Raw genomic sequence first — 27,373 nt, 5'->3', positions numbered from 1 at the left:
ATATAAAGAATAGCCAGAGAGTCTTAACTCTGGGCCAGGGTCAAGGTAATTCTTGTATGAAATTAGCTATTTCTTGGCAGAACTAAAAATAAACTGAGGTGCTACCATGGCTCATCCAGGTTTCAAGCAAGAATATTTTCCAAATTCTGGTGTAGATGGCTTATCCTCTGCCTCTTAGCCACAATGCACCTGATGGAAGCATTTCCTCTTACCTGTGGACATTGATGGGGATGTGTTTTTTCAGAGTCTAATGTCATTGAGAGTTTGTACTGATCTGGTAAGTCTAAAGGGAGCTTTGGGGTTACCAAAGAGGGTAAGGGGAAAATAAAATCAGTATTTGAGGGACATTGTTATTAGTATGGTAGGCTGTCTAAGAAAATATGGAAATAAAGAAAAGAGGAATGAGGGCTCTTGCTAGGAAACTGTTGACACAGGGTTTCAGCAGTTTGGGATCTGGAATCATGGGTTGTAGGGAGAAATTAGATGGATAAATGTTAGACTCACTTTAAAGTAGAAGAAAGATCATGACTTTGACACTCATTGAATATGAATTTAAATGAAGTAAAAAATAACAGGGCGCCTGGGTGGTTCAGTTGGTTAAGCATCTGCATTCGGCTCAGGTCATAACCCCAGGGTCTTGGGATGGAGCCCCACGTGGGGCTCCCTGCTCAGGGGGAGCCTGCTTCTCCCTCTCTCTCTGCCACTGCCTCTATTTGTGTGTGGCTCTCTCTCTCTCTCTCTCTCTCTCTCTCATTATCTCTCTTCGGTAAATAAATAAAATCTTTTTTAAAAAATTAAATGAAGTAAAAAGATAACATACTTGAACATATATGTATTTGATAAAAATAGAAAAGTTAAGAATGGGATTCCATTCCCATCTAGCTAATTCCGATTGTAAGAAGACAGCCCTTCCTTACAGATAGTCCAAATCTATGTACTCAGAGATGTTTCAGGGACCTAATTTTTGCCACTTGAAACCATAGAGAAAAGCACAATCTTCTTTTTGGTTGAAAGCTCTTCACAATATATCAGTATGACAAAATATATCCCCCTGAACCTTCTATTCTTTTTTTTAAGTACATATTTTTTTAATTTTATTAATTTTTTACTGAAATATAATTTACACACAATGTTACATTAGTTTCAAGTGTAAAAACATGATGATTCTAAAGTTTATATGTAATGCTATGCTCACAACTAGTGTAGCTACCATCTGTCACCATGCAATGCCATTACAATACCGTTGGCTATATCCCCTACTCTGTACCTTTTATTCTCATGAGTTACTCATTCCATCACTGAAAGCCTGTATCTCCCACTCCCTTTCATCCATTTTGCTCATCCTCCATCTCCCCCTCTGGCAATCACCCATCAGTTTGTTCTCTATATTTATGGGTCTGTTCTGCTTTTTGTTTGTCTATTTATTCATTTGTTTTGTCTTTTAGATTCCACACAGAAATGAAATCATATAGCATTTCTCTTTCTTTGTCTGACTTATTCCACTCAGCATAACATCCTCTAGGTCCATCCATGTTTTTGTAAATGGCAAGATCTCATTCTTTTTAATGGTTGAGTACTATTCCATTTTAAAATATATGCTACATCTTTTTATCCATTCATCTATCAATAGACACTTAGGTTGATTCCATAACTTGGCTATTTTTAAAAATGCAGCAATAAACATAGGGGTGCATATAGTTTTTTGAATTAGTATTTTCACTTTCTTTGGGTAAATTCCCAGTAGTAGAATTACTGGATCAAACAATATTTCTATATTTAGTTTTTTGAAGAACCTCTATACCATTTTCCATAGTGGTTCTACCAATTTACATTCCCAGCAACAGTGCACAAGGGCTGAACCTTCTATTGTTTAGGATAAATTAGTTTCTTAAACTAGTCATCAAGTTCATTGGTTTCTAACCCTAAAGGGTCATACTCCAATTTATTTTTCTCTCTTAGACTATGATCCTCACCTAAGGTAAACTATGGAATTTGGGGTAATTATGAGTCATCAATGCAGGTTCATCAGTTGTATCAAAAGTACCACTCTGCTGGGCAATATCGATAATGAAAGAGGCTATGCCTGTGTAGGGGCAGAGGGTACATAGGAAATCTAAAAACAAACAAACAAACAAAAAAGGAAATCTCTGTACCTTCTCAATTTTGTTGTGAACCTAAAACTGTCCTAAGAAAATAAAGTCTTTAAAAAGTATGATGCTCAAATATGAATACTGCTATATGTGGACTTATAGAATATATTTGGACTTAGTCATTACTCAGACTGTAAGCTTATTAAGGCAGTCTTCTATATGATTAGTTGTGGTCTATGGGCTCATTTGTTAGTTTAAGCTCAAGCTCAAGTATATTTCATCCAAAATGTTACTCAGCTATTTTTTTTTACCTATCTTGTTAATTGAATAAATAAACTTTTTCACTATTCATCAGTTAAAACATGTATACACATGTATACACACACCCAAACTCTATGGATGGATAGCACAATTTACCACACAGCAGGCCCAAATCCAAGAAAGTTTTTCAAGTTTACCTTAAACAACTTCCACACTAGAATCAAAGGAAGAGTCTTCAAATCCACTTTAGGCAATTTCTCTTATGGACTAAATTCAACATTTATGTGAGAGAAGACATCAAATGACATTTAGCTACTGCCTGAAATGGGTAAGCCTTTTTATTAGGAATGCCACAACACTTCTCTTGAGGTATCATCAAAGGCTAAGCTTTTTTTTTTTTTAAGATTTTATTTATTTATTTGACAGAATGAGAGAGAAAGCACAAGCAAGGAGAGCAGGAAAGGGAGTAGCAGGCTCCTGCTGAGCAGGGAGCCCAACATGGGGATCCATTCCAGGACCCCAGGATCATGACCTGAGCTGAAGGTAGACACTTAACTGTCTGAGCCACCCAGGCACCCCAAACGTTAAGAAATCAAAATTTAAGAGAAGACAAAACTTTACAATAACTTCATATATAATCCATAGTTAAAGAGCTGGGCTGAATCAGGATTTGAGGAGACTCTCAATAAGTCTAATACTAATAAGTAATACTTAACCAGTTAAGGAAGCTTATCACTCTAGAAACAAAGAATGTTTACTTGAAGTCTGAAATGGAATAGGTAGGATTCATTCCAAAGAGGTCTTAATGATGCATGTATTGTAAAATCCACATTAAAAATAGAAAAGGAGGTAAGCACAATATGTGAAAGTATTTAATATATGCTAGCTTGTCCAAATAGTAAAACAATTGAGGAGGGGTGCTGAGAGCGAAGGAAATTGCTTTATATCAGTGTAAATTCAATTACTCACCTGACATGTAAAAAAACAAGCCTGGATCAGATTATGCTGGAAAAAGGGCAAATAGAACTTGAATGAAGAACTTTTGATGAAACAAAAAAGATATGGCAGAGAAGGGAATGAGCTATGAGCTAAAATTAACTGTAGAAATTGATGGTCCTTGAACATCAGCAGGATCCACCCTGTTTATGGCCAGAAACTAGATTTATATATAGTTTGTAATGTCAAGATATCAGAAGTATAGTGACTGCCATAGGTAAAATCCAAATATTAATAGGCCCTGGAGATGGGGACTTGCAAATACAGAGCCAGAGGATGCTATAATTTCACTACCTCTATCCTTAAGATAGTCCCAGAAAATAGTGGATTACTTTCCATCTGATAATAAAAATAGAAACAGTGTCTGTAATTTCACAAGGGAAAAAGATGGCACCAAAATGACAGCAGCTATGTTCACAGTTGGATAAGAAGTCAGATTTTTCTATTCTGATCCCAATGAAATGCGGAATAGTAGAAAATCCTACTCTATTCCTCACACAATGGCAAGACAAGTACTTCTAAATGTCTTCACTCAAAATAAATCAATACAGGCTTACAGAAGCAGCAGTTTCAGGAGAACGACTAGGTCTAATAATAATGGTTATATTGAATATATCAATAGTCATAATAAATTTAGTTTATTATTTATTTCAAAAGCTGAAAAGTTTATTTGCACTTTAGGGATACAAAAGGCATTATATTAAATACACGGTGAGGATCGATTTATTGAGTTAGACCTCAAGGGGCAGCAAGAAGGTAAATGTGGTATGTACACTTTAAAGACCAGACAAAAAGGCAAATAAAAACATCAGGAGAACATTGCCCTGAAACATTTATTCTCCACCCATCAAACTATGAAAATAAAGGGGAGGAGAAAAAAGAGAGTGGTCTTAAGTTTAAAAAACAACAAAAGCTACCACAGAACAAAAACATCTAAGTTATTCCTTTCTCAAAGTGTTGACGCTTTTCATAGACCAACAATTTGGTGGAAACTATTTTTCACATGAAACTAAATGTGTTTGCGTAGCAAGGGGAGGAAAAGCTTTAAAAATCCTTTAATTTGTCTGTGTTAAATAGCTGAGCTGCTTAATTTTATTTTTTTAATTTTTTAACTTTTTTTTAAAGATTATATTCATTTATTCATGATAGAGTAGAGAGAGAGAGAGAGGCAGAGACACAGGCGAGGGAGAAGCAGGCTCCATGCCGGGGGCCTGACGTGGGACTCGATCCCGGGACTCCAGGATCACACCCTGGGCCAAAGGCAGGCGCTAAACCGCTGAGCCACCCAGGGATCCCCGAGGTGCTCAATTTTAAATCAAGATATTTTATCTTCAATCTCTGGCATTTCAATTTTACTTAATGTACGAATGGAGTGTGCCAGGACACACACCAAACAAGAGAAAGCATTGCACTAGAAAATTTTTAGTTCTAAGTGGTGAAAACCGTCTCAAACCAGTATAAGTAGAACAATGAGGGGAGGGGGTGTAGGGAACAGTGCTTTTGGCTCAGGCCCAACCTGGTTTCCAGGGGTTCAAACACTGTGTCACCCCTGCATGGGTTCTACTTCGCAGCAAGTCAGTCACTGGCAGTCTTAATCTTTACTCATCCACCCAGCTTATTACCCCTGTAAGGAATCTCTCCTTTCCATAGTTTGAGGAAATGAACAGGGAAGGCTCTGATGAGCTTGGTTGGTGTCCTCAGTCCTTCCCCCAGGTCCTGGAGCCAGGAGATTGAAATGCTGATTCGGGGGGCTGCCTGCAGCCACGTGGGAGTGAGAATGGAATGGGGAGGTCTTGGTGCTCACTGGAAAAAAAACCAAGTGGCCTCTAACATATCTCATGGTTACGAGAGCTCTATATGTAAACTGAATAAGAAGCTCTGAGTTTAGTCCTCACTCTACTAATTACTGCCTCGTAGCTAGTTACCCAGTCACGTTAACTTCAGTTACCTCGGAGCTACAAACATAGACAGCTGTTCTCACCAGATGACAGAGGATTCTGTTCATGGAATGACAATGCCAAGAAAACAAGTTTCCTAGTTCTACTTCTACCCCACCGGCTACCTCCTCTGGTCTTCTGCTGCATTCTCCCCCATAGTTGATCTCTGAATGAGAAAGATCAGTGCTCTACCCCATACCCATCTCTTGTCCTTCTCCAGCTGCAACATCTCTTTAAATGACCTCATCCTCCCTCATGACTGTAGATTTCTACGTCCATCCTACATACCTATCTCTAATTCTGACCTTTCCCAATGATTCCAGACTCATAGATCCAAATATCTACTTGATATTTCCACAGGCACATTTAATAGCCCCAAGGAGGACTTCTGATATCACAGGCTCTCAATCCCACCTCCTCCCTCCTGTGTGCTCCCCACGTTCATAAATTGCATTGCAATTCATGCAAATACTGAAGACAAAAATCTAGGAATTATTCTCGCCGCTGTTTCTTCATCCTTCAAATCCATGTTATTGGCAAGTCACATAAATTCTGACTTTCAAAACTTAACTCAAATTCATCCTCTTTCTATCTCTACTTGTTAACATCTCAGCTCTAGAAACCCTTGCCTCTTTGGCTTGACTATGAGCTTCCTAATTGATCTACCTTGCCTTCCTATATCCTATGCTCTGCAAAACAGCTATTCTTGTTAAAATATACCTTAGCTCATATCACTCAAAACTCTCACATCTCACTCTCCTTCCCAACACACTTGGAGTAAAAACCTTCATCTCTAATATTACCTACGAAGCCGTACTTGCTCTGGCCCCCAATGTCTTTTAGATCTGACCATTCCTGTCCCCCACCCACATTGGCTCATTCTTACCAGCCACTCCTTTTGCCTACTCTACGTCTTCCTCTTATCAAGACGGATACCTTCTAATCACCTATCGCTCTAAATATCACCTGTGCAGAATGTTGTCATCCAGGAAAAACTCTCCTTTTATTTCTCTACTATTCACTCAATACATCTGAACTCCAAACGAGTATGGGTTTTTCCCACATGAAGCAATTCTCCGATTCTGACCAACACCAGTGGGTGCTCTAAATTCATTCAGTTCTGACACTGTCCACCAGAGTTAGCATGAGATCACACAAATTAGGGGCTCAGTCCCATAAGGTGACCCCAACCCAGACTTCAGATGCCAGTCAAAAGTCTAAGTGGTTACCTGTGCTTCTGAATGAGTGCTTAGAAATCAAAGGCTCCCACGTGATGAGAGAAAAACTCTCTAAAGGCCTGATACATAGGGAAGCCATTTGGATTTCTTTCTAAGTCAGCATGATTTTATGTAAACGTTGTTTAAACCAAAGGGCTAATCTATGGCCCACCAAGCATACATTGTGTATCTGCCTTGTAACTGAGTAGCCTAGAGGAAAAGATAGCCATCAATGCTCCTACTACTCCCTGCATTCCTTGATGTTAAAACTCATGATTCCTGCCTATATGTTAATCTATAATCTTCTGAGCTTTTACAAGATGTAAAAAAATATTTAACCTGTAAAAACTGTTCATTTTCCAGATTCTTCCCTGCAAAGAGCATGCTTCCTGGGCAATCGTCCAGACTTGAGCTCCAATAAAACTTTCTTTTTTTTTAGAGATTCTAAAAGGTTTCTTCATTTTGCATCGATACACAGCCACCTCTCTGGGTTTTATTAACTTGCTAGAGCAGTTCACAGAACTCAGAAAAACAGTTCACTTACTAGATTACCTATTTATTACTACAAAGGATTTTAAAGGCTACAAATGAACAGTCTAATGAAGAAAACATAGGGCCATGTCTGGAAATGTCCTAAGCACAGGAGCTTCTGTCCCTGTGGAGTTGGGGAGATGTCAAACTTGTTCTCTAAATTGGAAGCTCTTCAAACTCCATCCTTTCTGGGTTTTTAATGGAAGCTTGATTATATGAGTATGATTGATTCAATCATCAGCTATTAGTGATCAGGTCCATCTCTAGCCCTCCTCCTTGTCTTGGAGGTAAGAAGGGGTTGGCCAAAGGGTGTGGCTGAAAGTTCCAATCATCATTTGGTTGATTCCCCTGGCCATCAGTCCCCTTACTCAGTAGCTTTCCAAAATTCTCCTTATTAACATAAATACTGCGTGGTTAAAAGGGATGTGTCATGAATAACAAAAGACACCTCTTTTGCTCTTATCATTTAGGAAATTACAGGAGTTTTTAAGAGCTGTGTGCAAGGACAGGGTGGAGACCAAATATATATTTGTTATAAATCTCAGCATCACAATTGTTCTCCAATGATTCATTCAAAAATGGCCAACCACTCTCACTCTTTTATAAGAGTCTGCAAATTATTTTTTTCTGTAAAGGACCAGATAGCAAATAGTTTGGGTTTTGCTCCCATATGTTACAACTAATTGACTGGTGTTGCAGCAGGAAAACAGTCCTAGACGATATGTAAAGAAATAAAACTTTATTTGCAAAAACATTTTGCCAATGCCTGCTCAATTACATCAAGCTGTCTTAATTCTCTGTTTAACAGCATCTTATTTGTGCACTGTGTTTTCACACATTCAAATGTAAACTCTGCCCAAATATCCTTGAAAGAGCGCCCCAGGAGAAATAAGCTGGACCACTATGCTATCATCAAGTTCCCCCTCACCACCGAGTCAGCCACAAAAAAAAAAAAAAAAAAAAGAAGAAGAAGACAAAACACACTTGTGTTCATTGTGGTGTCAAGGCCAACAAGCACCAGATCAAACAGACTATGATGAAGTTTTATGATATTGATATGGCCAAGGTCAACACCCTGATCAGGCCCGATGGAGAGAAGAAGGTAAATGTTAAACTGGTTCTCGACTATGATGCTTGAATGTTGCCAACAAACTTGGGATCATCTAAGCTGAGTCTAGCTCGTTAAATCTAAATATAAATTTTTCACCATAAAAAAGTAAAAATAAACTCTGTGAAAGCAGCAGCAAGTTTGATTATCTCCCTCAACTTTTTATTGCTTGCTTTCCCTAACACCTAGCGATTGGAGTATAAATGGAGCTTGGTAAACGGTTGGAGGGATGGATGGATGAAACTGGTATATAAAATTCAAAACACTAGAAAAACTAAACATCTCAGAGTGTTTACCTGATTTTTCATTAGGACAAGAAAGATTAGGAAATTATTAGTATAAATAGGTGATTTTACTATTTAAATGTCTCTATTTCTTCCTTAAATACAATTATACCACATCATGAAAGACAAAGGAAAATTTAAATTATGCTTCTGCAGTTGATCTTTTACAAAATCTACTCATTTTTACTTTACATTAAGGCCCTTCACTTAAGCCAGTCATTCTCTACCTGGGTGATTTTGCCGCCCCAGGGACATTTGTAATTGTTTGGAGAAATATTTGATTTTACAACTTGGGAGGAGGGGGTACCACTGGCATCTAGAGGACAGAGGCCAGGGATGCCACTAAACATCCTACAATGCACAGGACAAACCACCACAACAAAGAATGAGCTAGCTCAGAGTGCAGTGGTGCTGAGGGCAAGAAATCTCGCCTCATGCTTATTTTCCATGAAAATAGGTCTTTGTTTTTATGGACTTTCGGATTCTGTAGACTACTTTTGAAAATTTGCAAGAAATCCGGTTTTATCTCTTAAAATCTGTACGTTTTGCATGAGATACAAAGCAATTCTGAAAGGTACACATCAGTTGGGGAAAAAGAAGACAAAGCTCACTGTCACATTTGCATGCCAGAAACATCCAGCCAATCTGATAACCTCCTTAGAGGAGTCAGACTTCAGCCTGCCTGTTCATACAAGGTTAAGTGCCTACTGCATTTCATGATATTCATTGGCCAAATGACAACAATGACAGTAAATTTGAGCTGACATCCTATGGCAGCAACAAAACAGGAAAGGAAGGAAGGAGCATTCCAAGGGCAAGAACAATACAGCAAGTATCCTTTTATAGTTTTCATGTAAGCCTAGGACTTTGTTGTTGCAGGCTGATACCGTCCATTGTTGAGTTAAACTGGCCCCATGCCACATTATTTCAACAAGTTAAGCTCAAACAATAGCTATAATTTCTTGATAGGTGATGCTAGAAATAATATTATACTTGCTTAGATTTTTTTAGATCTCAATAGAATGTAGCAAGAATCTGTTGGTATAAATAAAGACCCATTATTTAGGAATACAAAGAGAAACTTCCACAGCCATTTACTCATACTTACCTCACCCAGCAGGGGAGCAGGTGAGTGAGTGTGTGTGTGTGTGTGTGTGTGTGTGTGTGTCGAGTGGTGGGGAAAGTGTATCTAGAAGACAAACAAAGGCAATGTTCCGCACATGTTGATGCTGTTCATATCATTAAATAAATAACAGGGATTATACACGAACAATGTATAATTACGTCTTCGTGAACCTCCACAATGTTTCATTATTCAAATTCTACTCCTATCTCTATGATTATTCCTTCCCTGCCACCTTCCCAGGGAGCTCTTCCTTTTGTTTTCTCATGTGAATATTTTTTAAAGTTCTGCCTTTGGTTCCCTCTTCTAATTCTGTATTTATTTTAGGATTTTATCTACTCTAACGGCTTCAACTATTGCTTTCCTGCCAGTGACTTTCAAGCCTTTACCATTTCTCTCCATTTCTCACCTACTTCAGGAATATCTGTTCTTTGATTTTAATAGCTAGGGATGCATCTGTCTGGAAATCCTGTTGGTTGCCTTAAATTGCGTAAGTCCAAAACTCAGCTCATAGTTTCTTCCTTTGATATGGACTTTTTAAAAAAAGATTTTATTTCTTTATTCATGAGAGACACCCAGAGAGAGAGAGCGAGAGAGAGAAGAGAGGCAGAGACACAGGCAGAGGGAGAAGCAGGCTCCATGCTGGGAGCCCGACATGGGACTCGATCCTGGGACTCCAGGATCACAGCCTGGGCCAAAGGCAGTGCTAAACCGCTGAGCCACCCGGGCTGCCCATTATGGATTTTTTTGCTCTGACTCCCATCTCATCCATCTCATTGGGTGATGCAAAAATACGGAAGTCACCCTAATCCTTCTTTCTCCTTAAGGTACAATTTCCAATCTGTCATAAAATTCTACTCTTTCCTTCCAAAATATTTCTTTTTTTTCCGAAATATTTCTTAAATGTGTTTACTCCTCTCCTGTCTCCTACCACCACATTAGTCTGTGTTACCACCTCAGCCTCTGATTATGATACTTTCATGTTTAAACATTTTTGATGTCATCCTATTGCTCTTAGGGTGACAGACCCTTTAACGTGGACTACAAGGATCTGTGCGGTTTAGCTCTTTCTTGCCCCCTTCACCTAGGATCATGCTTTCCTTTCTGTGACTCTGCTTCAGTGACATGGCCATCTTTCTGTCTCACACACATCATCCTTTCTCTCCACAAGGTGCTATAGCAGTAATGGTGCTTGTTTTTACATCTCTCTCTTTCCCTCTCACTCTCCTTCTCCCTCTCTCTCTGTCTCTCTGTCTCTCTCTCTCTCACACACACACACACACACACACTCAGACTCTGTTTTAGAAGACCTTTGCTGGCCTCTTCTTCTACTGGCTCTCACTACTAACTCTTCAGATTTCAGATTAAGAGTCATTTTATTGGGAGAAGCACCTCCCTCCAGAAATACTGGAAAGACTTTTTTATTGTAGCCTCAAGTGTAATTAGACATCTCCCCTTTATGGTGCTTGTCACATTTGTTACACTGTTATGCTGTTTATATTTGTTTGTATTATCAAACAGCCCAGCTGTCTTCCTTAATAGACTATAATCTGTCTGTTTGTGCTCGGCATTTTATCTCTAGCACTTTGCTTGTTTTCTGGAACATGATAGGATATCTGGAACAAAAACAATGATATGATATGATATCAATAAATATTTGCTAGAAGTATGCACAAAAATTAAACTCACGTCAACCCATCAGTTCATCCCCAAATGCATATTATTTCTGAGTTCTCTTATTCTATCATGGTTGCATCGTCTACTAGATCCCAGGCCCAAATTTTCAGACTTCCTTAGCTTCTCTCTCTCTCTCTCTTTCTCTTTCTCTCTCTCTCTCTCCACCTAAGCCTAATTGTTTGCTAATATCATTGATTCTACCCCCAGAGCACATTTCCCAAAACCCTCTTGTTGCCATTATTGCTCTCTCCTGGTAAGTTGTCCCATCCTGTCTCTAGGCTATTGCAAAATCATCTAGTTGGGTTCTGCATCTAATCTTTTCTTGTCCCCATCTTCCTTTGGTCTTCAAACAACATTGCTCATGATGCTTTTATGATCAAAATGATTTTAGGATTCCTGACTTCTATTCAATACAGCATCCAGCAGGCAGATTCTCTATAATCTTGACTTAATGAACATTTTCTTAATTATATCTAAACATTTTTTATTTTCACATCTCATATTCCAACCAAACTGAATATCTCATATTCCCTGTACATGCTTTGTTTTTAGCACCTCCAGAACTTTACTGTAATACCTTTCCCATTTCACTTTCTATCCCTCAAGCACACATTCAACTTTCCTTTTCTAGACTACTTTCTTATATTCAAGGATTCTTTCTTATTTAGCCTTGTAGGCACTATAGTGATTAACATTGGGGCTTTGGATACAAATGATGCTTATTAGATTTAATGAATTGCTTCATTCCTTTCTCTTTTTCCTATGTAGCATTAGCTTATGAAGGGTAAATATTTTCTCATGTATTTTATCTTTCTTTCAGAGTTTTTCCACATTTTTTGAGAAGACAGCCCCCAAAAGATTATATGAAGTCTGCCTCCTTTGTCTTTTAAGGGTGCTTCATTTTTTTTTCAAAACTGACAAAGTGATAAGAGCAGGATTTTAAAATTATGGCTTAGAAACAACAAGCACAAACACTTGCTAAAAATCTGTGCTTTTCTGAACTCGAGGATGACATGCAATTCATATACCGATCAAAGACTGGAGAAAGATGAGGTTTATCTAAAATAATAATACACGCTATAAATACTAAAATAGTAGCCCTGGGAAAGTTTAAGTTGGCTTTTACTGCAATGGTTACCTTTTATCTCAAGAAATATCTCAACTGTTTCTTGAGGATATTAACCACTGTGTTTTTAACACTTTAGGCTAGGTAAACTTATAGATTGATTGTATTTATTTCCATGCTAGTCAACCTAGAAACTGTAATTTTGAATTGCTAACACCACCGATTTTTTTTTCTTTTCTGAAGAGACACTAAAGTAAAAAAAAAAAAATGTATTTTTTAACAACTCTACCAAGTGCTTTGTACATATTTTCCAGTAAGACTCTACTATATTTTAAAGCAGATTTTATTTTCCATTTTAAATAGTCTTTAGACATAAACCATGTTAGTACTGAGATTCTTTTATTAAGTAGTTATTCACCTATTTTTTTTATCTTAAATGTCTTTTATATAATTCATTGCTCTAAGCCATATGCACACACACACACAAACACACACCCTTAAGTAGAGTTAAAGTGCATACATATTATAAAAGATTTATAGATTAAAATGAGAATATGAAAATATATGGTATAAAGTTTAAATACAATCTTTAAAGAGCCTTCCCACATGAAAATCATGGTGGTAAAACCACAAACCAACCAATGCATGGAAATCTTTCTTTTTAAGTTTCAAAGCTTTTCCAGAAAGAATTTAAAGCCACTGAAGGCTTTTCTTTGGAGTAAACTGAATGTGCATGCGTGGAAGCATCTAAAAATAAAACAGTGAATTTTTGCACCACTTTAAAACTGAACTCTTGTGATTATGAAATTGAGAGTGTTATGTTTCAAAATTGAGATACAATGTGGAAATAGATTATTATCTATTAAGATGCCTTAGTATATGGCAAGAAGGAAGTTTATTTACTTAAAAGCAAAATTATAATAAAGAAACCCTACTCTATTGAGTTTCTTTTAACATTAATTTAACATCTATTCATTAATTCTTAGGTAAAGAAATTTATGAGATAAAAAGTGTTATTTAAAACATGGACATAATTAAAACATTGAGAAAAAAACTATATTTTAGTAACAACTGAATTGAATTAATGGAACATCCTACTCCTTAATAACAGCAGTGACAATTATTAGTGTTATATATTTGGCAGTATCTTACAGTTTTTTTATTTTGATTTATCCAGTTTATGGAACTTACTTTGCAGCATACAACTTGCCTTGGGTTTGACAGGTAACTATCATTTTGAACACTTATTAGCTTACATTTGTTGAATATTGAATGGGTACCATGCACTATGCAAAGCATTGTACTTGTATTTTTTTGAGAGAATTATTTAATTCTTACAGTAGCCTTATGAAGTAGGTGATAATATTCTGATTTAAAGAAACCAAGATTTATAAAAGTAAATAACTTATTCATATCATATAGCAAGCAATTAGTATAACTTGGTCCAGTCTCTAGACCATTCTGATTCCAGAACCCATGCTTCCAACCCTCTCACAACATTATTGACTCCCTAAACAAGATTTCCTGATCTAAGACTGTTACAATGTTTAATTCTAACAAAGACATGAACTATAAAATGTTATCTCTACACTGAAAATTAAAATCGTGGCTCAGATAAATCAATTAGCTTGTACTTACGAGTTATACCTGAAGATAAAAACCATGATTTGTCTAAATTTAGAGCCCATGCTGTCTTCACTATGGCAGTCCAACTAGACTTTCAACAAGGATGGAAATGGAAATGATCTCTCTTGGCTCTCTAATAATGTAGCCACATGTGGCTGTTGGAACACTTGAAAGGTGGCTGATGCTACTGAGAAAATATGTCTTAAATTTTACTCAATTTTAATTAATGAAAATTCTAATTTAAATGCTACATGTGGTTAATGGCTGATACCACACAGCATGACCAGGATTGAACTCTATTATCCTGACCTCCTATGCAGTATTTAAGAAAACTTTATGAAAAAAAAATTGATGAACTTAATTACTAAGTAAACTTAATTTCAAATAAATTCAATTATTCCTCATTAGTTAATCCTTTTACTCAATATAAACTGGAATTTCCAAGTAAAGTAACCCAGCCATATCCAACATAGAACTCAAAAACTTTTCCTTCTCAGTGTTTCCTCTAAGTTTTTTTTCTCTAGTTGCCTTATTTCTATTTAACTTTTTTTTCAAATTGCTTAAAAATAAAACAATACACATTACATCATGTTGGAAAAATATTTTGCTGTGCATCCTTGACAATCTATCCCTTTATTTTTCTAACATCTAGAAAACGTGAGCTCCATCTCCAACCTTTCTGCAGTAAATCTATTTTGTATTTTACCGGTCATGTTGTGACATTCACAGATCAGTAAATCCCAACTGGGAGGACTAAGGGTCAAAGATGAGGCAGTTAAGTCAAAGGGGATTGAATTTAATGTCACAGTTCCTAGTCTGGGCAAATAACCCAAGGCACGAAGCTTTTGGTTTTTCACTCTTCTAGTAACATGAGAAAACAATTGAAAGGCTTACAAAATTAAATATTTCCCCAGGCTAAGGTCTGTGACGAAAGTTATTGGCAAATGAGATACCTCGGTACCAGTCTAAGCTGCCTACCTGGTGGTAAGATCCTTGTCCCCTTACGAACCTCAGTAATACTGTAGGACTGGAAGTTATATCAAGATGTGATTTATTTCTTAGAATTCATCTTAGAATTTGGTAGGATATCAATCTGGGCTTCTGAGAAACAGCAAATAACACAACTATCCTTTAGCTTGTCAAATTGCTGTAGACCCTCCAGAATCTTGTCCTCCAGAATCCAGAGGGTATTCCCAAAGTCACCTGATTAGGAAGAGGTATAGATCTACACTAATACACATTCATACTAACTGAACAGTTTCTATCATGTACATTTCCCTGATTTTTCTTAGAATCCAGGTAACTTTGCATCTCTTGAGTGCCTGGCTGGCTCAGTCCTAACAGCATGTGACTCTTGATCTCTAGGTCTTAAGTTTGAGCCCCACATTTATGTAAAGACTACTTAAGTAAATAAATAAAATTTTAAAAAAGAATTTTATGTATTTATTTATTTATTTATTTATTTATTTATTTATTTATTTATGAGAGAGAAAGAGAATGGATGAAGGAGAGACAGAGAGGCAGAGCATCCCAAGCTGACTTCCACTTGAGCTCCAGGACCTGGGGCTCAGTATCTCCACTGAGAGATAATGACACCAGGTGAAACCAAGAAACAGACACTTAACCAATGAAGCTACCCAGGCACCCCAATAAATATAAAGAATAGCAAAATGAAACATAACTTTGCATTTATAAAAAAAGAAGAAGAAGAAAATGGCATCTCCCTTGTCTTTGTGATTTAAAAACCAAGCACCATTCTCCTCATCATAATCATTCCCTTTAGGTCTTTCTTTCTTTTTTTTTTTAGAGCTGATTCCAGTTTAACATTAAGCCAAAAATTCATAATGTAACTGGTATGTCAGCAGGACGGAGAAGATTTCAAAATCATTAGCTGTATTTCTTGTCATTTACCTCTCCATACCTGATGTGAATGTTATTCATAAATTAGATTGATTAAATGGAAACTCACTGGTGTTCTGTTTGTGTTCAAATCCTGACTCTGATTCTTGCAAGCCAAGGCTTTGGTCAAGTTGTTTTAATTCTCTTAGTCTTGGCTTCTTTATCTGGAGAATGAGTGTGATAATGATACTACATGGAGTTGCTTTAAGAATTACATGAGATAATTTGTGTGAATTACTTAAAATATAATTTGACAGATTAAAACACTTAATAGATAGCATCAGTTCCTTCTATTGTGTCCGTGTAAATAGATGTAGGGAAACTAATCACAACTAATAAGTACACGCTTTAGTCTATTAAAATGTACAGTATTGAACATTCAGCCAAAACCAAGGAAAAATCTTTTAGAGTATCTATAAAGAATTAAAACTGAAGATAGGCTGCTAATCACTGAAAACACATTTTTCCTACTATTCGAGAAATAAATAAAAATATTTTTCCTACTATTTGATTTTGAAACAAAAATGAATCAGAAGTAATTGGCAATGTTTTTTCCTGAGGCTTTACCTGGAGCTAGTTAATGTCAATTTGTATATTTTCAAGAAAGAAAGAATTCTCAGTGTATGAAGTATTGAGAACGAAGTACCACTTCTTATTGATCAAATCAATTCTTCTTCCTAGTTTTCTTTATTTTTTATTTTTTTGTATTTGCTCAAGGCAGTCTTCCTAAAGTCCAAACAAGTGTTCATTGTGGGCATGAAGTGAAACCCCAACCTCTCCACCACATGTAAGTAGTAATTAGACCAGGCTTGTATGTGTAGTTAGTTCTCAATCAACCCTGATGACAAAGCCTATCTTGACATACACTCCAAACTCAGAGATCATCTCAGAACTGCATCTTTATAAAGTTCAACATATAGTTCTGCAACACCTTCAATCAGGATTGTTTTCCTACATTTTTACAGGAAAATGTGCACTTTTATCTTTGTGAAAATTTAGCCATGATGTTTCCATGAAATGTTAGATTAACTCATTCTTATTTTCTAGAATAAAGCAGGAAAGAGGGTTTAGAAAAGCAAGGAACATGGAATTATAATAATGTATATCCTTTCTCTTTGCATACTAGTGTACTACACTGTAAACATTTGGGTACACACTGAATGTCAGCAATCGTAACATTGCAGGTTCCTCAAACCATATAGCTTAAGATACATAACATCCTACCTGTTTTTTTTTTTTTTTATGATATCCTACCTGTTTTGATTAAAAATTGAAAATACTATTTAATCAATAAAATCCACTTCAAAACTGACATAAAGGACAGCCCGGGTGGCTCAGTGGTTTAGCGCTGCCTTCAGCCCAGGGCGTGATCCTGGAGACCCGGGATCAAGTCCCATGTTGTGCTCCCTGTGTGGGCCTGCTTCTCCCTCTGCCTGTGTCTCTGCCTCTCTATCTCTCTGTCTCTGAGTGTCTCTCATGAATAAATAAATAATATATTTGTTTTAAAAAACTGACATAAAAACATATCCAGAAATCAAGATAAAGTGTTCATGGAATCCAAGTGCTATCTGAGTTAAATTGACTTTTTCAGAAAAGTTTAAAAGATGGCAATGCAATTATTTCTGAAAACCATATAATAAATTAAAGGACAACTTTACAGTTGTAAATATCTGAAAGATGTCAAAAGAATAAGTTATTCTCAGTAGGGAAGATTTGGTTGCATGCTTTTGTCTTAACTTTCAAAGTAAAATGTAATAAATTATCAAAATGCTAACTGTGGTTCTTAACAAACACAATATACCACTACCTGTTGAACCATTTTTCTTAGAAAACTCAAATTTTTGTTTAAGTTAATAGTATGTCCAGCTAAAAACAGACTCCTTGAGGCTAGAAGTGGCTACATGACTAGACCATAAAATGTATGAGAAGACCCTGTGAAAGATACTCCTTTACAAACAAAAAGGCGGAATCTTGGTAAGATACAGCACTTTTGCCATTTGCACGTTCCACGGCCTGGAACACAGATACGATGGCTAGAGGGGTAAGGTCAATCTTGTAATCATGAGGATAAAAGACTATACGTCTAAAATGGTAAGAACAGGAAAGTAGGAGCCTGAAGAATTGACAACATCGTGAAGCTGTTTCAATTGTCAAGGCTGCTACCCTCAGACACCTTGTTGCATGAGAAAAATAAACAACCTGATTAAGCCCCGATCAGTTGTGTTCTTTGTAGAATGCAGCCAAATGCAAACCTAACAGATCCATACACTATGGAATCACAAACATTATAAGAGGTGATGTTTAATTATTTGGGTCAGATCAATTACAAAATGAAAAATGACAATGTGCAGAAATGGAAAGAGAAATCATGATTTCATACTTTTAATATGTGCATGTTCTCTTATATATTCTCTAATTAGTCTATTACAAAATATTTCATCATTTTTGCAAACTTTCAGTCATTACAAAAAAATGTTTGTTTGTTTTTTTTTTAATGGGTTAAAGCAGGCTACTCGATCATCAAGTAGATGGTAAACTCTTTCCTAGTTTGCTCAAATCTAAAGCAGAGTGGTAAAAATTATCAAAGTCCTTAGGTTAAAGAGATCAAATCAGAAGTACTGGACTATAGAGAAAATTGACTTTCTGCCCTCTTTGTAATTATCTCTTTATGCAATAGAAACATGACATAGTGATAGAATTTCTGTTAGTTAAAAGCAGCATTTGAGAACATTTACTAATCGACAAATAATTTCACATATGAAAATTAAAACAATGAGATTGGTTGTAAAAAGAGCAGGAGGGGTTGCTTCATGACACATCCTGTATTTCTTTTTTAAATAAAATCTTTATTCTCTAATCTGTATTTATATATACATTTAATGATGATATTGTGTGTAAATGAAGTCTCCCATTTCTTATGAAAAATAAAAGTAAGATTTAATTTCTATCATAAGAAAATCTCTTGAAAAAAACACTCTGGAACATCCTCTGTACATATTTCCTTATGTGTAAGACAGATAGGAGATTATTTCTACCCCATAGGGTTGTTAAATGGCATATGTTTAAGCACATCAAACATGTCTGGCACAAAGCAAGCATGTGGAAACAATGAACTCTAGACTGAGTCTGTTCCTTGAGTAAGAAACAAATTTCTATGGTGTTGAGACTAAAATTTGGGAGCTAAGTTGATATTTGTTAGTCAGTTGTCCAAAGTTTTAGGAAAGTGATTTAATAAAATTCATATTTACCACATAAGCTAAAGGTAAAATTCTGACTTTTTTCCTATGGATTAGTTATAATAGCCTGACAGTCATGTATTTTCTAATTAAATCTCAAAGACAAATTTTAACATCATTACATTATTTCTTCTATATGTTTTAAAAACATTAACTTCTATGATGTTCCCTTAGAAAACCCAATTAATTTTTGTGGGTTTGAAATTTAATTATTGAAGATGGAGAATGCATTACAGAAGCTATTATAATTCAAGATTTTTTCTTTTCCTTTTTTTTTTTTTTTTTGCAAGTGAATGGTCATAATGGAAATTTACAATTTAAAAACCAATTAAAAGGAAGGATGTTCTAATAATTGATGTTCTAGTAATTTTGCTGGTGAGCAAAAATCTGTTAATATAAGTCGGACCATCTTTCAGTTGACATTTGCCTGAAATGATACTATCTGTGATTTTAATTATGATGTTATGACCAGAGCCAATAGCTATTTCTTTTATATAAATAATTAGAATTTTATTTCAAAGCTTCTATAACTCAATTCTTAAAAGTAAAATGATGACAGTATAAAAAAGTTGTTAATACCAAAAATCTCAGTGACCTTACTTTTTAAAATAAGAGTAGAAAAATATTTATTCTGACTTATTTTATCATATATTACTTAGATCCTAGAAGACAGGAATCTATTTATCTTATTCTGTCCATCTATCATTCTATCCATATCAATATGCACACAGGTACAGTATTTAGTTTTCCAACTGACCACTACTCAGAGTATGAGTGGAGCTTCTATAGTTTATTTGCTCAACTAAACATCCTTTTATATATTTTTTATTTTTCAAAATGAGCTCCAGGTGTGTATGACATTGGCAGTAGGTCTGTGTTATGCATTTATGTCTATATATGCATGATTATGATTTTGCATTTGTATGTGGAAAAGGATAGATGAGAACTCTTACTCAACATGTTTGGGTGCCCCATCTTCTTGGAGATACTTATTTATAGAGAAGTGAAGAATTACAGGTCTCTGCTTGAAGTATCTTAAAACATTATTATTTTCTTTTTTTGGTAATAATAATTAGTGCTCATCTTAAGGGCATAATAATACGCTTGGTTTTGGCATTAATAATTCTTTTAATATAGTTTCACTGTCCTGTTATGTTGAAAAGAGTCAATGGTTAAATTATGTTAGTCTGGGAAAGAGATATGTAACCTGTTCACTTGCTGCGGGAACTACATTTTTTTGTTTTGTTTTGTTTTTTTGCTTCACTGAATTAATCTATGTAAGAAAAAGAAACTTTAAAAATGACTAAGACAATGTATACTTATCAAATAGTATTTTAGGAAAATACTAAATAGTGTTAAAGATGTTGGTCATAATTCTATCACCAAACACACTTTGCTAATATTTTGAGATGTTTCCTCTCTACTTCACCACACACATTTTTTTGCCTTGCTAATGGTATTTGAATCATTTACACATTTTTGCATCATTGTTTTCCAGATAACATTATATCAGACTTGCTTCATTAAAATTACACTTCAAAAAGAAACACACACACAAGGCACATAGGAGTATATACTCTCTAAATACCATTTTGCCATCTTGCATGTTAATGCCTTAAAGCAATCTGTGATGAAGTGCATTTATATTTCTCCAACTGTTCTTTATAACACATTTTCTCTCAAAAATTACCCGATTCTCTGGTTCAGAATCCATGTCACTCCATCACCACTTATCTTGCCATATATGGGCAGGTTTACACAAGGTTTACTCATGGTTATGTGTCAGACTAACTTCTAATGCAAACATACTTTTAAATAAATTATCTGTGGTGGTTATGCCACATTTCTATTCCTGATTGTTCACATAGCCTTCCCTATGCTTGTTCTTTCTTCTTTGGCTTCAATTTTCATTCATTTACTCATTTGGAGAATATTTATGGAGTCCTTCCACATGCCAGGCAATGTGCTAGACACTGGGCTATGATGAATAGGACACAATTTTTGACACTAAATTACAATATAATGTGATAGGTGTCGATTGGCACAAATAGAAGGTATTATGGCAGAAAGAGTACAAGCTGTCAGCCTGGTCTCAGGTGATCAAGAATTGCTTTCTTGAGAACATGGCTTTATCAACGGAATACTGCCGGCCCAGGATATGGCTGATGGCCAGAAAAGGAAGATTTAGTTGTTATGAAGAATTTCCTCAGATATAAATTTAGTAACTCAGGTAGATTCAGGAATGATATATTCTACAACTGGGATGATGCAAGGTGTTGAGGAAGGAGTAACCGAGCTCATTCAAAGATTAAGGAAGAAGCTGGCAAATTCATTTAGCTACAGAGACCGTCTCTGAACCTGCATAGGCCACCCAAGGCATCGTGCCTAGTGAGCATAGGAAGCTCTCACAAACATGTATTCTTTGATATCAGTTGCTTTAGCCTAATGGGTGGGGTATTTGTGATGAGGTACTGGATGTTAGGAACTTTCTATCCCTGGGAGACTAGGACAGGAAGTATGGAGACAGGATTCAGGCTTGGGAAAGGCTTTGAATTCAATAGGCTTCACTGCCAAAGACAAGAGCACTGGAGTCTAGAAAAATTAACACACAATAGAATCTGAGGGGAGGAATCCAAAGCTGAATCTTGTCAAATAGCCTGGATCAACATGCAGTGCTCAGAAGGCTTTATGATTGGGAAGGGGACACATTTTAAGCACCAGCTACACCGAATCTAGGACTTGGTTAGTGATAGTCTTTCCTCCCCAAATCGAGTATGCTTGCAGACACTCCAAGCTGTTTTTCCTCTGTCTGTAATCCTTCAAAACAGAAAACTGTCAAATTTAGTAATATTTTCAGGAAAATGCTGTTAAATGATATACTGTTTAAGAGCAAAGAGGGGAAACAACTAGGAAAGCCTTATCAGAGACACAGTTTCACAGAGTCTCCTGGTTTTCTTGAATTAGAGGAGTGGGCTGGGTGTATTCCAAGTTGTCTGGTAGAAGCCAGGATCTTTGGAAGAGCAGGGGTGGGGTGGGATGGGGTAGGTGTCTCTGGGAAGGAACAGGGGAAGAACAGGACTCTACATGCTGCTAGTCACACTTGGTGAGCTCTGACAGTGGGTGTTGACTTTGTGAATGCATGACAAGCTTAGGAACTGAGTAGATTTTGAGATTAATTCTCTCCCTAACTTCCATTATAGTAAATAATTTCTGCTGAAGGGCTTCAAAAAAGAATCTGAGAAGGACATAAGAAATTCCCACAGACTATTTATCTCAGGAATTCACTTCCTGACTCAACAATCCCAGTCTATTAAGCAACCAGCAGAAGCTCAGGCATGGTATCTATGATTCTCGTGAGCAGTCACATGCACGGACTTCCCCTGACCACGAATTTTCCCTGACCTTGCAATCCTCTTAGAGTTCTTTATTATTAAGTTTCTAAAAACAAATTGTCTCATTAATATATATTTAATATAAAACATTGTGAAGGCTCAGAATAAATGTAGAGAGGGAGGAAATATCTCCCTGTAATTATACTGACTACAATTTAATGTGTGAAGGATCTAAGGGTTTTGAGTCTGTATTCTTAAAAGTAAAACTCTCTGAGGCAGTGTAGAAAATCTGAGACCCTGTGTGTGTGTGTGTGTGTGTGTGTGTGTGTGTGTGAGGACTTTTCATTTACCTATACAATTATTCAGAGAAGTGAAATGAAATTGAGACTGATCTGAAGAGCAACTGAATTATCTGCTCTTGATCTTTCAAGTGCCAGCATAGTTTCTACCAAAACCTATGTAATGTTTGGGAAAAGGCTATTTCTAAAATCATGGTTCATTCATACAATGGAATACCACGCTTGCAGTATGAAAAAGTCAAAAAAAGGGTCTTTATTCATTAACATGAAACAATATTCAGGATACATCAATTGAAAACAAAATTAAGTGGTATAATAGGTTATTATGTGCTCATATTTGTGTTCAAAAGGAGATAGGCAAATCTATAGATGGATAATGTATATACTTGTATATCTAGAGGGTTTTTCAGCAGAATATACAAAAAACTGATAACTGATAACAGTAGCTCCTTGTGGGTAGGTTGGGAGAGGAGAAGGTTGGGGAGGATGCAGAATGTGGGTGTTGGGTTGCTGGCGGGGGAGGAAGACTTAATTCTTATTTAATTGCCTTTCCTTTGTTGGATATTTTTAGTATATAAATGTGTAATTTTTATTAAAAATAGTTTAAAAATATTAGTCCATGAACCTTATGGAAGGGCATAGATTTTAATCTAAAACTACTTCTTTAGCATATGTTTATTATGAGGTATCCAAATAATTACTTAGCATTGAACATGTAAATTAAGACTATTGTTTTCCCATTTCTAATATACTCAATACTTAAAGAAAATGCATCTATGGGAGATTACAATGCAATTTTAGGGGATAATATAGTAAATTCTATCCTTTCAGGACAAAAGTTTCTGTGATCTTAGAAATTATCATTTAGGAGTTCAAAACCTTGTTAGGAAATCTCTAGGGTATAGCCATCCTCTGTTTATTTTCCATTTCTTGTACTATTGGGCATTTAGATAAACTTCACGTCATCTCTCACCTGTGTTGCCAAACAGAGGCCTCCTCGGAATACCATCATTGTGCAACCTGAAAAAAAAAAAAACAAAAAACTGTAAGATACAATTTTATCCCTTTTGGAAGTACAGTATGTACTGGATGTGAATTGCTGCTTCCTTAAAACAATTGATGACATTGGCTTTGTGAATCAAGAGAGATAAAGGGTACATTCATTTGCTTGTTTTTAGTTCTCTGAAGAAAAATATAGCATTTCAAGACCTTATCATTCATTGTAAAGATAATTGTAATTTAATATTCTGACTAATTCTCAGATAATTCTTGGTGATAGCCCATGAAAGTAGCCTATCCATTAAATCTTAAGAGATTGGCCCTTTTCTGGACTTATATATTTCAGAATATATTTCTCTTCTATTATTTAAAGTCTCTTATTTTATTTTATTATTTTATTTTTTTTAAGTCTCTTATTTTAAAGGCTACAAATAGGAGATGGATCTTAACTAAGGAAATTTTGTCTCATTGTGGAAAATATGCTGAAGTGCCAAGAAATGATATTTCATTGGAAACATTACCTGAGCTTTGATAGAACAAAAATATGTCCTGGCACTGAGGAAGCAGATGAGTGGGATGGGGAGGGAATTTGACTGAAATCATCTATCTTTCCACTAAGAATTTTTTTCCTTAGTTTTCTGACTCTAGATTTTTTTTTAAATATTATTTTTGATTGCCTAAGCATACCCATCTTTAGTGAATCTTTAGTCTTTGCCAGGCTGCTTCAGCTTGGTCTAAAAAGTAAATCACATTATGGTAAGACTATAGAAAACCATATATATAACCAATTTGTAATCCTGCAGACCAAATACACTTTACATAGCAGTTCTACCTCTGAGGTCATTTTTAGAAAATCTGACCCACACCTTAGAACCTTTTGCTAGTTTTAAAAATATTCCAAAAGAATTGTGATCTGACTGGCTCCTAGAGGCCTCAAACTCACAGTGTCCAAAATTAAATTCAGTATTTTCCTCCACTAACTGTCCCATAGCTCCCTTTCCTGCTGTGTTTCTAATCTCAGCAAAGGGCTCTACTCTCACTTACTCTGTCTCCTCCACCTCATCCTGTCAAACTGACCTCAACATCTCTGAGAGCCACTCCTTTCTTGTCTCCTGTTAACGTCAACCTAGTTAAAGTTCCAATAATATTGCCTGAACACTGCAGCAGGTTAATAATTAATCTCTTTGTCTTCAGTTTTTTTTCAGTTAAAGTCCATTCCCACAAATTCTCTTAAGACACAGATATGACCGTGTTGCTTCCTTCAAATAACTTCTTTGTGAAAGGTTCAAGACTCTTCACCAGCTAACATATGCCCAACTTTCCATGATCAAATTTTATCCTGTTTTCCATATGTATTCTGAATTCTCAGGCACAATACACGGATGACCATTGCTTTCCTGAACGAACCATTTTCTCTTATGATTTCATGGAGTTGGAAGTACAGTTGAGCAAGTAAGAGTCCTAGGAAAGAATTTCTGCAAATATCCCCGGGAAAAGACACAACAATAAATAATTAATAAAAAAAAAATACTTGTGGGAAAAACTAGGCTTACCCTCTAAAGAAAACAAAGTATAAATATAAGAAAAATTTTTTTCTGGGATCTGTGGGTGGCTCGGTGTTTAGCATCTGCCATTGGCCCAGGGTGTGATCCTGGAGTCCCAGGATCAAGTCTTGCATGGGGCTCCCAGCAGGGAGCCTGCTTCTCCCTCTGCCAGTGTCTCTGCCTCTCTCTCTCTCTCTCTCTCTCTGTGTGTGTGTCTCTCATTAATAAATAAATAAAATCTTAAAAAAAACCTTTTTTCCTTCAAAGATGGATATTAAAGAAAAGATTACCAAGAAATAAACCTTGGCCTTGCTAGAATGTACTTTTCTTTTTGTGAAAGTAGGGAGAAGATATTAAAGAATAATATGGCTCTATTTTTGTTATTGTCCTGACCTTGAAGAGGAAAGAGGGTCCAATAAGTAATTTGCATAAAAGTGTGAAGTGCTGTCCTTTGGAAGGAAGTGATACCAAGGTAATTGAGGCAGATGAGGAAATCCACCTTTCCAAATGTCCCTTAAGTTCCAGGCAAATCACACTCATTGCCTGGAGCTCCTGGAGGTAGCAGAGCTTTCCTTTTGAGCATGCCACTCTCTCTCTGCCTACAATGCTTCCCCTCTCTTCCTGCTAGTTTCACCCCTGTTTGTCGTTCAGGTTTCTGTGAAGCTTTCCCCATCCCTCTTCTGCTGTATACTTTTCACCATATGTTAAAGCTGCTTACTCACTTATCTCATCAGGTACGTATGCTTTCTTCAAGGGTACTTCTATATCCTTAGTATCTACCATAAAGCAAGAACTCTATTTGCTGGGTACATAAAGGAATGAATCTACCAGAAGCTCTGAAGAAAAAAAAAAAAAGCAGCACTAGTCATTATCAGATAGGGTTCAGGGTTTATAGCCACTAATTTGAAAAAAAATTCATTTTATAATATAAATTCCAGTTAATCTGGTAAAAGTTTTCAGTCTCGTTACCATTGCAAGGGAAACCATCCATTCTCTCTTCCCATGTTCCACTTTGTTCATGAATAAGGAACTTTCGCTCTCTCAAAAATATTACAACTTAACCATTCACCTTTCTCTGACCTCTCACTTGTTCCTTTTCTTGGAAGGAGGAGTGAATTATATGACAAGTGTGATGGTAGGAGTATGACTTACATTGATCTACATTCCTTTTTTTTTTTTTTTTTTACATTTCTTTTTTCTAATGTTCAATGTCAATACACTCAAGGTTGCTAACGTGTGTGACCTTTCCTCTTGAGATCTCTCTGAAGCTCAACGTGAGGCAGCTAATAGAGTGTGTGCTACTTTCCTGCTCATTCCAATGATGAGTCCTAATGCCTAGACATGTGAAGAAATGCATTTTAGTTTCAAGCAGAGAAGAGGTTTTCTAATCCAGCTTTATCAGATATAAGTTAGCAATACATTTCATGTATATCTGGCCCTACTGATTATTTTTCAAATGGCATAGAATTTGTCTGTGTGGGGTGAGAATACCACTCATAAAACCAAACAACACCTCATAATGCATGTATTTAGATGTGATAAAGCAATCTTTTGGCTCCCCAGATAGCAGAGCTACTAAATGTTGGAACCAGAGTGCAACTAGGGGTTACTCTGATAAACTTTGATAAACTTGTGGGAGATATTCCATGGAGACAGGAAAATTAGATTCTACTTTCAAGAAACCTATTTATTTATTTATTTTTATTTTTTTTAAATTTATTTTTTATTGGTGTTCAATTTACCAACATACAGAATAACCCCCAGTGCCCGTCACCCATTCACTCCCACCCCCCGCCCTCCTCCCCTTCCACCACACCTAGTTCGAAGAAACCTATTTAAAAACAAACAAACAAATAACAACAAACAGAAATCAGAGCTGATGAAATTTAGGCACAGCTCCTCTCTCTCACCACCAGACCACTGGAAACCCCTCAGACATTCCAGCAAAGTTACTTTCTGTGGTTGACACTGCAATTAGGACTTGGCTTTTGCTTATATAATCATTCAGCTGGCTCCTTCATTTTACTGCTAACGCTGAATTTTACTGAGCAATTCTTTCCCTGACCTACATTCATGTAGGCTCTCTTTCCTTTATGTAGGCCAGATACCTCCAAATGATCAGGATAGTAGAAAAAGGCAAGATAATCT

The 27,373-nt window shown here is 36.1% G+C and overlaps 1 protein-coding gene across 4 annotated transcripts in view; it reads right to left on the bottom strand.

Moving 5' to 3' along the window:
- The window catches only part of CBLB (Cbl proto-oncogene B), a 410,036-nt gene that overhangs the window by 226,404 nt on the left and 156,259 nt on the right, over positions 1-27,373 (bottom strand). For all 4 annotated transcript variants that reach the window (XM_077884048.1, XM_077884049.1, XM_077884047.1 and 1 more), the window contains one exon: positions 23,656-23,702. The gene's annotated coding sequence lies outside the window, so the exon portion shown is untranslated. The remainder of the gene's footprint in view (positions 1-23,655; positions 23,703-27,373) is intronic.

The sequence above is a fragment of the Canis aureus genome, chromosome 35 (assembly GCF_053574225.1).
Source record: "Canis aureus isolate CA01 chromosome 35, VMU_Caureus_v.1.0, whole genome shotgun sequence".
NCBI lineage: Eukaryota > Metazoa > Chordata > Mammalia > Carnivora > Canidae > Canis > Canis aureus.
Note: the sequence above shows the minus strand (reverse complement) of the source record. Positions and strands in the feature narration are given on the sequence as shown.